The sequence below is a fragment of the Anopheles maculipalpis genome, chromosome 3RL (assembly GCF_943734695.1).
Source record: "Anopheles maculipalpis chromosome 3RL, idAnoMacuDA_375_x, whole genome shotgun sequence".
Classification (NCBI taxonomy): Eukaryota; Metazoa; Arthropoda; class Insecta; order Diptera; family Culicidae; genus Anopheles; species Anopheles maculipalpis.
Genome location: NC_064872.1, coordinates 28,244,003 through 28,261,953, shown reverse-complemented (window position 1 = coordinate 28,261,953; position 17,951 = coordinate 28,244,003). Strand labels below are relative to the sequence as shown.

The 17,951-nt window shown below is 43.3% G+C and overlaps 2 protein-coding genes across 2 annotated transcripts in view; both read left to right on the top strand.

The window, feature by feature from the left end:
- Nucleotides 1–1,165, top strand: part of LOC126564831 (SPRY domain-containing SOCS box protein 3) — a 321,084-nt gene extending 319,919 nt beyond the window's left edge. Inside the window, exon 4 of the mRNA XM_050221949.1 lies at nt 1,156–1,165. The gene's annotated coding sequence lies outside the window, so the exon portion shown is untranslated. The remainder of the gene's footprint in view (nt 1–1,155) is intronic.
- Nucleotides 1–17,951, top strand: part of LOC126565809 (DNA ligase 1) — a 390,847-nt gene that overhangs the window by 106,813 nt on the left and 266,083 nt on the right. The gene's annotated exons all lie outside the window — the stretch shown is intronic.

The following is a 17,951-nucleotide window of genomic DNA, read 5'->3' as shown; positions in this document are numbered from 1 at the left end:
GTGCAAAGAGAAACAAGCAAAATGGCAGCAATTATATTCACATTACAAAATAGTTACGGTTGCAAATGTACCTCATTTTACCCGGAAAGTAACACCGAACATGGCAAAATGGGAAAATGTCAGTAATGATGTCTCAGAGCTGAAGCTCTCTCTCTCTCTCTCTCTGTCTCGCTGTGCTATTTTCTTCGTGCGACAACGAAATGCCATTCTGTTTTCTATCCGTTCGACCAAATAAAACGATCCTGTTTGTGGTCAGAATAGTGTTACACTTTTAGGGGTGTATGTTCCCGTTCCACCCCAGCACGGTCTCGATTGCTTTCGACCGGTAAATGGATGATATAGAACTTTAGTGGAAAATCCGATACCCAGTTTCAACATGGTACAAAAAAGTTTATTTGCACCATCTAAAAACCCAAACACAAAAACGAAGGCATCGCGCAAGTGAACGTTCCACAATTTTTGGGAGGAAACGAAATACACGTACCCTTTTTTTTCGGCGAATGGGCGGTTACCCCAGGGGGTGGTTTGGTGAAATGGTGGTGAAATGCTGTGTATCCAATGGCCAGAAAACAGGAAGAAATTTCTTCTCCCTGGCGTGCCCTTAGGTCGGCGCAGTAAGTCGGTCCGGTTTGTGGTTTGAAGTTTTACACAAAACAAGCCCCACGAACCGTTCGCCAAAAACGCCCGGAATGGATATTTCTACCGGAAATTGCTTTTAGCGTTAAGCCTCTGCCTTTTTACTTTGCTACCCTCAGCCGGGGTCAGGTTTTTTCATGTGGGGGGTGGGGGGGGGTTTGTTTGGTTCCCGAAACTGAAGGGAATGGGAATGGGATTCGAAAGGTTGAAATATAACGCTTCCCGTACCCGCACACCTCTTTTTTGGGATCGAAAGAGCTTGAACAGATTGGCCCGTGGACCACAGCACACCGATTCGATGATGACGATTGTGAACGTTACAATCTGATCCTGAGCTGTTGTTGGGGAAATTTTACATTGCGAGATGCTTGTTTTTCCAACCCATGTACCGAAGTGTACGTTACACACAATTTCAAGAAGATCTTCTCAGTGGAAAATTGCTTTACGCTCTCATGTTCCATCCAACGGCCGGAGAAGGCTGTCCAGGACACGGATCGTTCCGGGAAAGTGAAATAAAAGTTAGCAGCATCACACTTTGCCATTGACCAACCGGACGACAAAACCTGACGACGACGATAGTGACCCGGGAAGCGGATGGAATCTTTTATTTGAAATGATTCTTTTAATTGCTTCATCTATTTGCGAACGAGGGAAGGAAAATGCAATTTGACACACCCGTGTGTAGGTTTTCAATTCTTTTTAGTAATGTATATTTCGGATTACTATTATTGTGACAATTCTCTATGTTATTATTTATAATCATGGGGTTTCAACATAATTGTTTGCCAATATTCAAATTTAGTAGCGGTTTGTATCAATAAAATTAACAGAATGCTCAAAATCAATGCACTTTGTTGTTAGTAATGTTAGTTACAGATATGGCGAAACCGTGATATAACACGGTGAATTTAAGTTTGGATTCTGAGATTTGAAACCCAATTTCGAATCTCCATTGAGAATCACTTTCCAATTACAAGCACTAGTGCTGTGACGTCAATCTTGGTTTGTAAGGTAGTGGTGTGTGTCTGTAATCTTACAATTTATTGTAAGGTTTAATTGAATTTAATTTTTAAATTCTATTTTCCACCCATAATTAGCGTTAAGTGCTTAATTTATGCTAAAATTTTTCTATCAAAAAATCGAGTTGACATAAATAAATTTCTATAAAGATATGCTCTCGAATTAAAATGCTGGACACCAAAAAAAGGTTTTCAACTCGTAATTTAGAGTCATTTTAGTGTTTAGTGATAAATTCCTTTCCTTTATGTTTGTAATGGTATATTTGTATCGCTCTACAACACCGATAAACGAATGTTACTTTTGGATTCCGAGTTTGTTCGTTCCGTCAATGAAAACGACAAAAAATAGACCGCTCAAACGTTAAAATAAGTTTTTAATTCTGGGTGGAGTTGACGCCCGCCAAGGGGGTCTCGACTGCCTGGAGGACCTCGCCCACTAGGGAACCCCTTTAGTCTTACAATGATTAATCCTCACCCTCACTGCCACTTCCTTCCAGCTCAACAATTATTATTATTGTTATTATTGTTGTTTATTGATCGTCCGCAGTTTACGGCTTGACGAAGCAGGAGGATTACAGTTTTACAATACTTATAAATTAAAACATGTCATGTACCAATCATTAGTTCGTAGTAAGACGGATGCGTAATAGATTTTTAAACGTGGAAAGAGGCATATTAAAATCAAACATGCGCGAATGCGTATTGAATCGGCGTATCATGAATTTCAGGGCAGTATTATCTCCATACTCCGTGCGTGAGCGCGTAACAAGTAACATTAGGTGATATCTGGTGGATATTCTGGGGCATTAAATCTAAGTTCATCTAATAAATAGGGATCGTCGATAGTTCCTAAAAGAAGTTCTGCTATGAATGTGGCTTGATGCAAATACCGTCGATGTTCCAGAGACTCGAGGCCTAACAGTTGACAACGCTCAGTGTATGATGGGAGGGAGAAACTATCAACCCATCCTAACTTACGGATCGCGAAACGTGAAAACTTTCTTTGGACAGCCTCAAATCCGTTTATCCATTCGTTAGTGTATGGACAGCACACAGGTGAACAGTATTCCAGGAGCGATCTAACCAGCGAGCTAATACATAGCTTTTAAACACCGAGAGTCGTCAAAGTCACGAGTCAGTTTGAATATTAATCCTAGAGTTCTATTGGCGCGATTGATAACGTTGTCGTAATGAGGTCCGAGGGACAATTTTTGGTCAAGTAAAACACCTAGGTCGCGCACAAATGCGCGAGTTCTTGTAAAGCATACGCCGTTTATATAATAATCATAATTAACTATTGATTTCGCACGCGTAAGTGACAAAACGAAACACTTTTCGGTACATAGAGACAAACAGTTGAGGACGCACCAGTTTTTGAACACCGAGTCAGCTTGCGGTAGATTAGCACAATCTTTGGTCGATTTTACGGGCATAAACAGTTTGACATCGTCGGCGTATAGCAAATAGCAATTGTCAGGTAGAAGAGAGCATACGTCGTTTATGTATAAAATAAACAGCAATGGTCCCAGATTACTGCCCTGAGGAACTCCTGAGGTGCTTATGAAAGGGCGAGAGGTGTGATTCCGAAATTTCACCCGATACGTTCGGTTACGGATGTAGGAGTTCAGCCAAGCTAGGATTGATGCAGAGAGGCCCAGCCTTTGGAGTTTATTCATTAGTATAAAGTGCGATATGCTATCGAAGGCGGCTCTTAGATCGGTGTATGTGCCATCGACTTGAAAACCCTGGTCCATGCAGTTCACACACTCAGTGACAAATCGTACTAAATTTGTAGAGGTGGAACGTTTAGGCATGAAACCGTGCTGTTACTTCTTCAAGTAGCCTAGAGACGCTTTAAGGATACATTCAATGGCGGTCATTTTTATTACTTTGACACTCAAATTATGAAGCAAGTATGAGCATCGTCTATAACCTACCAAGGGCCTCGCTAGTTGCCTCGTTTAAGGAACCCGGTCGCACGTTCAAGATCAACAGTGTGGCCATAGTGTGTTTGACGGGTTCTGCCTTGAGAATAGCGAAGTCGCTGGTGCTTCTACGGGATAGAACTTGCCGATCATACTTAAATTCGGCGCTAATCTGATCCTGGAATGTACAGACATGTTTAAAAATGTTTTTACATGTACATAGCTATTCTTTTTTGTGCCTGTCAGGCCGCTTTTTTGTGCCTTATTTACAGTATTTCAACACCAAAACCGGACACAGCAATAGAATCGGACCAAGGCATAATATTCAACTCATACAAATCTCGAAAAATTGAAATGTTTTACTCAAAAAACATAACCTGTTCGTACGCAGTTCGAAGCAACGCTACACAAGCAGTACATTATGTTAGTCACGTACGTTCCGCATTGCTTAACTTTGATTCGCTCGATTCGAACACCCGCTCTGGCCATGAAAGTAAATTTCATTCAATGATTGCTCTTCGATATGTAGCGCACAGCCCTGTGGCCAGGCGTACCCATCGTTGAGCGTCTTTCTTCGACTGTCGCAACCGGTGACCCTCATGCATCAAATTCGAAAATCACCCACAAAGGGGTTTGCCCACGATAAAGTGCTTTTGGCAAATATTTGCTATCTTTGCCACACGAGCGCGGTCGCACTTTCCGAGATGATGGCAGATAGATAAGGTGGTAAAGTTTAATGCGGTTTATCGTAATGCATGGCCGGCACGATAGGAGATCGTTTGCCATTGTTTGACAGCTCTGACGTTTAGGCAGCTATAGTGTTTCAGCCTAATTTGAGGGGCTAAAATGAGAATGATTTAGTTACGGCAACTTCCCCCACCCAAAAGAACGCGATGAAGGATGTCGTTTTACATTCGTCCACCAACGTCTCGAAGGGAAGCAATATCTATTCACTAACGAACGTGTTAAAACCATTCACCATTTGTTAACAGCTTCACCAAGCGCCCGTAGTGTAACGGATGCTTCACCGAAGGGCTGAAGGAAACGACCGGGCAGCTTCCGGTTTCTATATTTTCTCTCCCCCTTCTACCTAGACCGTTCAACGCGTATGCGACACTTGGCGGTTTGGGAAATTTGTACGAGAAACGTGATTTTAATGACATTTCTGGGCCATCTCGCCCTTGCCACAGCTGTAGGGACGTGTGCTGCAAACGCTACAAGTATCCTGTTTCCTTCCTGTTTTCCATGACTCTCAGTTCGTGCTCGCGCTGTAGTAATAGGAGTTTCTTCGAACTATGCTGATAAGTTTTTCTTAGCTATCTTTTCTTTCCAATCGTGAAAACGCGAATCGTTATGATGGCGACAAGTGCTCGTGGGACCTATTTTTACAGTGGGCAGTTTCACTACAAACGACGTACTTTGAATAGTCAAAATGTTCTTCTCCCTCATTGTAGTAATATTTTCTTCTCGCCCAAAACTCTAATATTCATGTAGCTCACGACGACCGGAAACAACGCTGTCGACGAGTACACCATTTTCGTTCCGCCGTGTACTTCAACGCTCAACGCAAGAAACGTGAGGTCGTGGTACGAAAGTATGTCATCCGAATGCGACTTGAACTTCAGAATTCATGAACGAACCCGGCAACCGCAGAGGACAATGCCCGACCAGCGCGCGCCTTTTTTTTGGGTAGCTCTTGTGGTGACGTCCACTCAGTAAGAACAATTCGTAAACCGGCTGCTCGACTCAACAACTTGGCTCGCAGGCACGTCTGTGGAATATTTCTGGAACACAACTAACTTGCCAAAGTATAGCCTCGGGGAGTTCCACTCGATATTTCTCGCACCCGTGCTACCCCCAGAACGCTTCTTCACGTACGCGGACCAAGATTTGCTACTATTCTTTCCAACCCACAGCACAGCTTCTTCTTGAGCTGGCAGAAAGATGACTTAGTAGCTTGACGGTTCGGCAAGCTTATGCCATCCGAGTGCGCTCGTCCGGACAGCGGATATGGCTCCAGGGAAATTTGGCAAAAATTCCAACGAAACAAATTGTAATCTCTTCGCATCGTGACGTCTCCACTTGCGCCGGGCCCACCGCATCTGCGAGGCAAACCCGGACCGAAAATCCTCGTGCTACCTTCGGGACATTATGATGGGAAATTAATAATACTCAAATCAAACAGAGACTTGCTAGCGATCCCCGACCTCCCCCCGATGTGTACCTCCGTGCGATGACATGCGGGTTGCGTTTGCCGAAGAAAGATTGTCCTATCCGCTTTGACAGATGTCAAGGCAGCGTCAGCTCGGGGAGGAGCATTCCACGTTGCCCGTGTGAGGACAGGGCCAAACGACGATGATTTATGCAGTCGTTTTATGTTTTCGGAATATTGATGCTTGTTTGATGAAGATCGGTCGGGGCCGTGGTGGATACCGCTTGTAATATCTGTTTTCCTGAGAAGCAGATAAACAACCGATTTGCTTGAAGCGGGAAATCTAAAAGATTTCGGAACATGGCTTTTGAGACGCACCAATATTGTTGAAATGAAACTAAATGCACACGACGACCAAGCAACATTGTTAGGAATTAGATTTATTTAATGTTTTTATTGCTTTTAATACCAGAGCAAAACCTTCCCGAAGCTGAAAATATTCTCCAAAGCTACAAAAAAAAAACAAATATAACGTTCCATGTGAGTGCTGCTTAAAGTCATGAACCAAAGTTTATGGCATCCATTCAATTTCCGGCTGACTGCTCGTTTTCCATTTCCCGCATCAACGTGGAAAAGAATGTAGTTTTATCGCTCACGGTGCAGCACCACCCGGTGTCTCCGAAAGAATTGTTTTATCATGCGAAACCGGATGATTTGGCTGACGCACGCCAAACGCCACCAACCGAAACGGAACGCCATTCTGTGGCCGGCAACTGTGTTCAACAGCTTCCACAGATGCGTGGCCGTGCGAGTGAGTGATTTCAACTTGCAGCGTCCTAGTCGGTAATCAAAATTCTCCGTACAGGGCAGAGAGTGTGTGTGTGTGTCCACATCGTGGACCCGGTCCTTCCCTAAATGGTTCCTTACGATTAATCTTCATCACATCAAAGTCACACCTCATTTACTTTAGCCAAAACCACAAAATATGGTCACCGTAAGGCACCTCCCATGGCGAAGAAGTGCGTAAGAAGAGGAACATGTTAGTCCACGCCACCTTTCGCCCGATGGAAGAACCAACGGTGACAGCCGGAACTCTGTCCCTCAACTCCATCGGGGTAGTAGTTGCCTTAAGTGAGACTTCTTACTAGCGTAAAGGTTACAGCTCCTTCTGCTCCGTCTGCGTCGGAAACAGAGTGTCTCTGGTTGGTGCGCTTAATGACTGTTTGGTCGCTGAAGTTTTGCACCCCGTACCCGTGGCACCAACCGATAACGAACTGCCATCATTCACTTTCACTCGCTTTCACCCGTTTGCTCGGACTCCCCTGCCACGGTGGATCGACTCCCACTGGCCAAATGAACCATTAAATGTGGTGGAAGCGATGGTTCGTGCTGGGTGGCGTGACGATAGCCGACCGTGACGGACGTATCTCTGCCAAGAGGTGTCTGGTTTCACGTGTGGAGATGATTTTCCACACCAGATGATGATTCCTTTTTTTTTGTCTTGTCTTTATCCCTTTTCGTTGTCTTAGTTGATGGTCGGCGTGGGGTGGCTATCAAATCAAAGGCACCACATGGCGCGAAATATATGTTGACCATTCTCTGGGTATCTTTCGGGACACTGAAAAGGTGTAGCAGTAGACTTAACATGGTAAGTTAATCAACTGAGAAAACCGATACACACAAGCATTTTACCAAGACTTGAAGATTTTTGTATACACCAAAGATCTTCTTTTGTGGTATAGTTATGTGAACTATATTAATTTTACTTACAAATATTTTACGGAATGAATGTTATGTTAATATTTGTACTGTTTTGTTTATTTTCCTATTTTTTTAGAGTCTTAAATTATATTCATATAGCTCCTATTATCCTATTTAGAGTTAAGCTTCTTCTTACCCCATTCTATCTATTAACATTCTGCTATTGTTTGGATTAGTAAGAATTAAATTTTTTTCGTTTTAAGCATTTACTGCTTTAACTTGGTTTTTTGTAATGTTTTCCCGTCGATCTTACTCTAAAAGAGTAATATTAATGTATTGTTTTACATTTATTTTTTATCAACATTTATTTAACACATACTTTTATATTCAATTTTTTTCACATTTTTTAGTAAAATATGTGCTTCATTTTTGTTTTCTGGTAGAGCTAGTACTTTTAAGCTATTTCTATCTATTTTTAAACGTTTGGTAGTTTTTCCTTTTTAAATATTTTCTTTTTTTACATTATTTTTCACTAGGTTTCTAGTTTAAGTAATTTTTTTTTAATTTTCGTGACATTGAAGTATTAACAAATTGTATTTCTCTTAATATTTTCAGTTGTTTTAATTTGTTTTACGAACCTAAATATTATATAACATTTCCTTGATTTTATACTAAAATTAAGCACAATATTCTTTAAACTAACTTACCAACTTTAACAAGGTTTTTTTTACTTTATTTACTCTGCCTTCTCTTTACTCTCCTTATGAATGTCTTCATCCATTTTACGTTCTTCTGTACCTCAATCTGTTTTCACACTAAATTTACCATGTTTACTTTCCAACTAACAACCAACACCTGTCGTTCGTAACAACCTTCTTTGGCAATATTTACAACCGCCACCACTGTCGACATCCTCCCCGTACGGAACAAATACGACTGATTGGCACTAAAGTGTCGATGCAAAACGCAACGCCGAACGGAGAAGACAGCCGGAGGTTTATGGACTCGCAAAACCCTTACCCTTCGGTGGGCCCGTTTTTATGACACTTTTATAGTGCTACAAACGGTGGACGCACACACGAACCAAAACGCAAAAGCGGGCAGTTCACAAGTAACTCACAGCATCCACTGTTTCGGGTGGAAAAGAAAACACGCAAACAAAACCTACCTACAACAACCTACAACTTTGTTCGGCCACTTGGCACTTGGGGCTGAGATCCGGACCATTTTTCCGGTAGCATCGGGACAAACATGTCCTTTTGGTAGGGCGTACAAAGCTTCCTGCAGCGGTGGGAAAAGGTAGAAATAGAGCAGATGAACGCACACAAAGCGAAAAAAAAAATACGCACATACGAACATACAACCGTAGAAAGAAACCGTAAAAACATTGCACGAGAAGACGAAAACTTGCCCCACTACTAGGTTTTGTGTGGATGTTTGTGTGAAATTTTCCTCATTTCCTTCCTTCCTTGTTGTTGCCACTCGGTGCGGTGTGTTTTATTGTGAACAGAGGCAGAAATGTTATAAAAGTTTTGCGTTCCTTCGTTAAGCGAACATTTGTGTGAGTGTGTCTGTGTCCTTGTGTTTTTTCGCAGATAGGCTTCATTCTCGTTACGAGCGGATTATCCCGAAATGGAGCTTTGCGATTGTTCGTGCGTAGTAATGAAATTGTACCATTGCGTGCACTTCGGTTCGGTTTTTGCTCGAAACCGCGTCAGAATGGACATCGAACGGGAACGCTGCTGGACTAATGGAGAATAGTTGGCTGGAGATGGAGATGATAAAGATGCCTGTGAATGGCAAAGTATGGTGGTGAAGATGACGAAGCGGTCCGAGGGGGAATCCGTCGAACGAAGGAAGGATTATTGTAATCCGTCTAACGTTCAACGCACACAGGGGGGAACATCTGTAGGAAAGTTTTCTTGTCAATCTGGTAATGCCGTCTGTTAAAAGGGTCGCCGGCTGAAACGCGCCCTGAGAGTTGGTGCGCGTTATGAATCCCTCTGGTTTTACTGATATTCATTCATAGTAATCGTGTTTTAATGTTAACATTTCCAGAAGTTTTATACAACCAAACGGAGAGTATTTATAATGAGAGCATTGTTATATTATTTTAAAATTTTAATGGCCATAAACAGTTCAGTACCGCTTCGATTGGATTGATTTTCAAGTATCTTATTCTTCTCATTGCATTCAACACAAAACAGTATTTTTTTATCTTGGCAGTGTACCGTTAACATGCAAAAAAGTTAACTAAGAACACGCGGGAAAATTTCCTAATGACACATATGAACGATAACATGGCAGCGATGACAAGGATCATCCATTCCAGAGGTTGTGGAGCAGGCTTCCTCGCAACGTAGCCTGTCTGCGAATGAGGACGTAGGAAGACGTAAACTTCTGTCAAGCGCAGAGGAAGCCTCAATCACAGAGGAGGCGTCCTCTGTTTGTCAAGCTTATAGGTTTTTTGATGTTTAGAGCCCACCACCTTACCGGTGGTGTAGAAAACAAAAAATAATGAGGGATAAAATCTGAAGAGCCCTAACAAGCCAACAACCCGATGGTCAAATCCTGAAAAGTTGTGGCCATGGGGCAGGATACAGGGGAGTTTCAAGCATGTTTGTAAAAAAGAGCTTAAAACATCCTACAAACCGTTGAAAAAATGGCACAAGCAAATCATCAGAGATCCTCCGTGTAAGGACAGCTGCTAACGGATCACGAGTACTAGATCAACATAGGGATCTTTTCTCTCTCTATCTCTCTCTCTCTCTCTCTCTCTCTCTCTCTCTCTCGAGTCTCATGTCAGATGCAGGGTTCTTGATTTACGAGATTCCTGCGCTTCGATTCCAGATCATTGATTTAGGATCCTTGATCACAGATCTAGCATTCGATATCCAAGATATCAAGTTTCCACTCGAGAAGTGACAAATGCATCTCAGACCCATCGTTACTGCATTAGTAGTCGATTTTTTTACTGTAGACTTAACTAAAAAATTGGTGATGCATGCGGTCACAATTTCCTCCTCCAGAGCAGTAACAAAAACATGGAGGAAATGCCTCGAGAACTTTGTACATAACCAGCTCAAGAAAGGATAGGATTAAGGTGCCGAGACTTAACACTTAATCTAATTTGGTGATTTACCAAATTCTAGAATCGTCGTCTTTACTATGATAACTATCTTTTTTTCTATTCATAAAGGTATGCTATGATGTATAAACAAAGAAAAGAATTATTGCAGATTGGATTTATCAATTAAAAAAAAGAATAATAAGAAAACATTTTTTCATTATAATTTGCATTTTGTTTAGCAGTATAAAATGCTCTTCCACCCAAGAGAAAAATATAAGAATATTTTTGTATAAGACCGATGTGTGGAATGATCTTGATCGGACCAAAAATAAGCGAGTTATTTGCAGAAAAACTCTTTTTCGTGGAAAAACTGGGCGGAGGGTGGAATAATCGTGGTAAGGTGTTCGGCAGAAAGATGCGCGACTTAAAGACGGATCCGCAAAAAACTCCAATCGGACCAAAACTGAGCGAGTTTTCACCGATTTTCCACAGGTTAATTCTGATAGCAGCATTCCCGTGGAAAACCGGCGGTAATTCAGTTCGATCTAGGAGTTTCTCATCGGTTCCATCGCATCCGTTGGAGGCGTGTTTAGACTGCGTATCTTTCTGTCTATTTTCTCATCCCGGTCCCTCCACCCTCCATCTATTTATTGCAGAAAAACTACGAAGAAGGGTTTTTGTGGAACAACTCGCCCCAATCGGACCAGGAATGACTGAGTTCCACGGGTATTATGCTGGCGGAATTTTCCGGAAGTTTTTGCAGCTACATTAGCCTAAAACTTGTGGAAAATCAACGATAAATCGAACAGTTAAGTCGCGCCTCTTTTTGTAAAACAATTTACTCCGATTCCTCGACCCACCACCAAGTTATTCCACGAAAAAGCGGTCTCCTGCAGAAAATCGGCAATAACTCGCTCGTTTTTATTCCGAACGGGGTGTTTCGCATACTGTTTTATGCGTCTTTGGGCCGCGCATCCTTCTGTGGAAAATCTCACCTTACTTCCTCCACTCTCGCCCAGTTATTCCACGCGCAAAGGTCGGCGATCGACGATATACTAGCTCTCTTTTGATACGATCAAGGCGTGCAGCATACCGTTGGATGCGTATTTGGTTCGCGCATTTTGGTCTCAGTTTCTCTGCAGCTTTTGTTTTGTTTAGATCAATGTTCAAAGATAATTAAAATAGTAAGTGTATGGAAAGTTAGTTATTTATCCGATTAAATGGCTTCACATGTTTAGCAAAAATTGGAAACTTACCGAACTTACATTCATAATGATTTATGGCCCCATTTTCCACTCCGCTTAGGCTAACTCCACCACTGAGGCTAACTCCACCACTGAGTATCGAGCGAAAATGCTGTCGTAATTGTGATAGCGTTGTGATAAAATCAACCGAACCCATTATTTTTGTAATATCAGCTCAAAAACCTTGTATATCGACCATTTGGCCAAAAAACACAAATCTCATTTGCGAATCATAAAGATACCATTTCTCACCATCCGACACAAAATCTCATGGTAGCTACAAGAATGTAAAGAAGGCCTTTGAAGCCCCAAAAACTTGACCCCCGGTACGTAATGTTTAATCGTTTTGTTCTTGCTTCCTAAACCGAAGAATCCTAATATGTTCTCTGCTGGTAGAAACATAAGGCTGGCCTAAGCAACCACAATGTAAGCGGTTTGTGACCAAGACCACGGCTTGCGTTGTGGTTTCTGTTTACCCCTTTTCGTTTGCTTTCTTTTTCATTTTCCACCCGATGACAAATTCGCCCATAATGATGATATACGACAGTATAAATCTTACTCACCAAAGGTACACGCGGTGCGCGATGGTTTAGCAGAAACCACCACAACGGACCAAAATGTTTCACCGAGGGTCGCCTTACAATCCACCACAAACCGTCAGCGGGCGTGATTTGAGGAGGAAAAAAAGCAGTGGAACTTAACACCACTGTTTCCATTTTTCTCGAGCTGGTTTTTCTGGAGATACAAAATCGTAGAGTGTAAAAGGATGCGAAGCGATAGAAGATTCGCGAAAGATGATAGGAAATTTAAAAATCTGTCGCTATTTTCATACCCACTTTTTTGCGTTTCATCGCTCGGTGGGAAGGATTAATCGTCCCAAGCTTGTGGGTTTTTATTTGGTGGTGCGCAACTTTTTTTTTTTACTCGCCATTATAATAGCAATCAGCAACAACAAAAAAGAACCAACCCGACTCGGTCGAACAAAGAAAGTTCCAATCTGATCAACTCCGGCTCTATCATTTTCCAACACCCGCGGTAAAGCGTTTCATTAAAGCTATGCGCGCCAGAAACGAGCGCCACCAGCCGATCGTCATTCCCTGATTGGGTGAGGAGGAAACAAACGCCTGACATGGAATGCCTTGTGGTTTTTTTTTTCTCGTCCTGGGAACTAAGGGAACGGGTGACTGCTTTCCCCGAAATGAGGCGAGGGAAAATTGTATGCATAAATTCATTTTCCATCACGACGAATATCGCTCGGAGTCACTTTATTCGTACGTGTGGGTACGTTCCGTACGTCCTTAGCGCAGCGCTCTGATCACAACATCGTCATCATCATCATCCTCGTCGAGATCCTCGATGTACTTCACCTACACCACCGTAACGCCATTCCGCTTCCACACGAGCTTGTCGTTGGCATGTTGCGAGCAAAATAATTTGATTTGATTTAAAAGGAAATTGTTTATCTACTTTCGCCTATTCGCTCGTTCGCTTGGTACACTTTCTTCCATACGTCTGTTGGAAACGAAACAGCAAACATACAAAAAAAAACGAGATCTCCGTATCGCCGGGTGTTGCCGGATTGTTCGTTGTCGCCTTTAGACCCGCTGGATGTGTTTGTGTGTGTCCCGACGGATCGTTCAGACACACGGACATCGGAGAATGGGAAATGACTTGTCACGGGTTGTCGTTTTTCATTCCCCGGCCTCAGCGGACAGCGGTACCGCCGGTGGTCTCAGGCAACCCGTAAAGCAACTAGGCTCACCCACACCGGCCATTTTGAACAATGGATGGCCTCCATTTGGCAGCAGGAACACTGGACCATTTCATGAACTCAGTGCTTTGTTATGCTGATCCCCGGCCTGAGCAGGAAGGATGATGCAACTAACCACACCGACACACATACATTCAATAGGCACAATGCACACAAACACCAGCATTCCCCGCGTGAAGCCCCATTCTAAACGGGCTGGCAAATGGACGCCGTGCGGTGAAGATGCTCTTAATGTCCGCACCGTGTGGAGGATCCTACGAACACGGGGTTTTGTGGTTATGTACGGCGGTGATATTTGATCAACGCTTAAAGTTTACGGCACTCGGGAACGACCCGTGACAGCCATTTACGACCGTAGTACGAAGGGTGGACCGGTGCTGTGGACCTTTTGCTGGACGTTTGCACGCTGGCGAGGACTTCGGGCAGACATTTTCGACTGTCTGTCCCATGGTTGTACTCCTACCCACCCTAGAGATTGACCATTACCGTTTACCGCGGGGGCAAATATCTTGCTGCCTGCACATGCATGACGCATCCGTACGGGATGCTGTACGGAGAAAGTGTCGTGTACGAGCGTTTACTTTGAGGATGGGAAAATCTTTCCATCCGCAAGCGATGTGCGGATGACGTTTGATGTGTTGTTGTGCTTGTTGGAAGTAATTTATCTTCTACGAATTGGAGTTATTGGAGTCACGAGCTTCAAAAGAACTGCAACAATAATGGACGTGTGTGATCGACATCACTATCCGAAGGGAGATACAAGAAAACCCTTTTCCATTCCAAGATTCTTACTAGTTTGTTAGTCATAGTTTCTGCGAAACAAGGCACTGAAGTCACAAGTGAAAATCTTAACGTCCAAATACAAAATTCAAACGATATCTTCAGTTAAGCTGAACGATTGACGCAGGTGCTTCAACGAAGTAAGACTTCCTATAGCTGGAGTAGATTAAATGATCTTTCCTTAGTTATAACATCTTTACTAGTTACATTGGTTTACTCTACATGGTTAACAAAAATGTGTTGTGATCGCTATGCTTAGATATCTGCGCCAAGAAATTGGGAATCTGAGATTTGAAAAATAAGATCCATGATCCTAGATTTCTAACAGATCTGACCAATCCGGGAGATTCGAGAGACCCAAGCGATTCTAGCGATTCGAAAGATCCCGCATCTAGACGATCAAATCAAATCAGAAATAACCGAAAGATGTGGGTCGCGAAATACGGAAACAAAGAGTTCCGAACCTTGTGTTGTCGGAAATTGGGGCAATGGCAGAGATATATATCCAGTTCCGGGACACGATATCTTGATATCTTGTATCCAATATCTGGTATCCAGGATCTGATATCCAGCATCCGGATCTAGGATGCGAGCGATACAATAACCCAATGATTCGTGAAATCCAAGAGAGCCAAGAACTAAGATCCGAGATCTAAGATACGAAATCCGTGAGATCCTAGACGTTCTGGAAACCGCGATACAAAATCGTGGGATGTGATCTCGGATTTCAAAGATCTTTCAAATTTCTCATACGTCTCGGCTCTAGCGAATTTTTGATTATATTTATTTTTCTAATCTGTCGGATCTAACATATCTCGGACTCCGGATCCGGGATCTCAGATCTCTCGAATCTCCCAAAAGTTTAGTATCTCTCGAACCGCAAAGATCTCTCGTGTATCCCGGGTTTTGAATCTATGATCTGAATCTATGAGACATTCGAGAGACCCAAGCGATTATAGCGATTCGAAAGATCCGGCATCTAAACGATCAAATCAAATAAAAAATAACCGAAAGATGTGGGACGCGAAATACGGAAACAAAGAGTTCCGAACCTTTTGTTGTCGGAACCTCCGTATACCTTAGCTGGTGACACATATCCCTCTGTTATCGGTCCATGGTATGGGATTTGGCGTTCACAGTGGTTTCGTAAAACTCGTGCAATGTTTTCATGCTACAGATCATAAAAACAATTACTTTGTAAGCAAACTTGTCATTCATTCACGTTTACACTAACATCAAGCAAACAGGAAGTGACCGCTTGCCAAACAAAACGTGTTCATAACTGATTAGTTTTCAGAACCCCCAAAGCCATCAAACAATCGCACGAAAATTAGTAATCACATTCATTTTCCTGCGCCACAAACTAATTTAACCACAAACACACAGCGAGCAAACACAGTTGACGTAAAATAAACTCCATCTTTTCGCAGCAGGAACTGCAACGGTTCGATTTTCGACGGTGGACGCGCCCTGTCCGACCGACCGGCACACAATTGGTTACGGTGTGTAAAATTTCACCCACCACAAACTTTTCTATCAAATTTAAATTGAGTACCGTGCAAACAACCAAAAGCTTGTAATCGAAATCGATTTTTCAATTCTGTTGCTGGCGCTGGATTCACGGCTCGTACACGTGAGTGCGTTCGTAGTTGTGTGGAATGGATGAGGCGCCGAGTATAGCGTATGCAAAATGGGTAAGAAAAAAAAAAGTTAAATAACACACACTTTACTGAAACCAATCTCTCTCGCTCTACACTGCCCCATGGGTCCACATCCGGACAAACCATATCGTGTAGCTGCTTTTTTGTGTTCTGCACCACACTTTCGCAATAGTTGGAAAACGATTCCAACTTCTCTTTGCCTATTTCAAGTCTGATTTCAGCCTTTATGCAATGTGGACAGAGTGTCCGTTTTTTGTTTCTTCCACTGAAATCTAACCGGATCAGGTATTGTCATCGTGTTTTGTATTGTGTGTTTTACCCCTCCAACGAGGCTTTTCCGCATGCCTGTTGTTCCTCTCTCAACCTAATTGCGCACTTTTCCGATTGACACGTGGCATGTTTAGATGATCGATTTTAATTATTTTCGACAAGCTGTGTGACTCCGCTTCATCAAACCCATTCAAACACACCGGATGACCGAAAGAATGGAAAGTAACATCCGGGTTTGGGAGAGTTTGCACAGCACGCCCCTGAAGTGGAAATGGTTGGAAAATTTAGCCAAAGCAACACACAAAAAAAACGAACCTTAAGTTTCAACTGCCGGATGACTGGATGCGAAGGGTGTGACTAGCGTCCTTACAAGTGGAACTTAATTAAAATCGGTACTGATCCCCGTGTCGTGCCGTGTTTTCGCGATGTCGCGCTTCCGGTCCGGTACCTATCTGTTACATCCGGGGCAACCATTTTCCAAAACCACGGCAAAACACACGTGAAATCGTACACCGTTGACATCCTGACAAATCCGGCTGTCTCGATGGAAACCCTCGGAAAATCTCGGCGAACAGCTTTTGATGGAAACAGGGCCGACAGGGATGGTAAGCGATTTGATGGCGGGACAAATGTTCCTGTGCGCGGAACATTTGTGGGTGGGACGTTCTCGTTGGCTTGGTCCGTTTGTTAGTCCAGAGCCCGTCAACAGTTCGTGTGTATCCAACGATTGAAGCAGTGTGTATTGAATGCACTTCGGAACAGTGTCCAGGATAACAGCACCAGCAGCAGCAGCACTCTAAAGGGCTCAAGGACAATCGATACCACCCCAACCCGACGTCAAAAAGCGGTAGGTGACGCGTACGCGCTTAGGTACTCGTTTAGCGGAACACTGATCTGGAAACATGTATAATCATTTCGAGCGACAGTGATTAATAGGGTTTCACCGGGTTTCGCCATTCGATCGGGGCGGGTTTTTGCCCTGCCCGGCCATTTCACGTTTGGTACGTGTGCTTCTCGGGGGATCAGCTCCCGAGATTGTTGCTGCTGGAGGTTGATATCGCACCAAAACACACGCACAGTGAAGAGAAAACACGGAAAGAAGGAGCCCGACTACTGCAGGCAACCCATGGAGTCCAGGAGTCCGATAGTGATTCCGTACAACCTCGCCATCATCATGGTTGCCCACTTGGTTCCTACGCCACTACGAAGCTGAAACGCGAATACATCGGCGGCGGTGACTGCGACGGTTCCAATTGAATTTAATTTATTTGCACAATTATAATAAATAGCTGTCAGTGACAGGTTTCACACCCATTTCTTCTGCAAAGCTTATTCCGGTTAGTGTGTTCGAGGGCCACACACACACACCCAAGCATATACAAGCCTCCTGTTCTGTACTGTGTTTTTGGGAGGGGGGATTGGTAGGGAGGATTGAGTAGAACAGACTGGCAGAACGTGCAAAAGGGAGGACTTTGCACTGCTGTCTCGAATTCTTCCTCCTTCTCTAGCCTAGACCAGACCAGGATGATGGGACGGGGTTGTTGAGCATGTTTTTCATGCCGAAGTCAGTGCTGACGGTGCAAAAGAATCCTTGCGATCTTACAGTCACGAACGTAACAGTCGCAGAAAGTTATGCTTTGTTTTTGAACAATAGTCTAAATTCTCTTTCATTCAAAAATTTTCAAACGGAAAATTTGCACTTTACATGCCGAGAGATCAGGT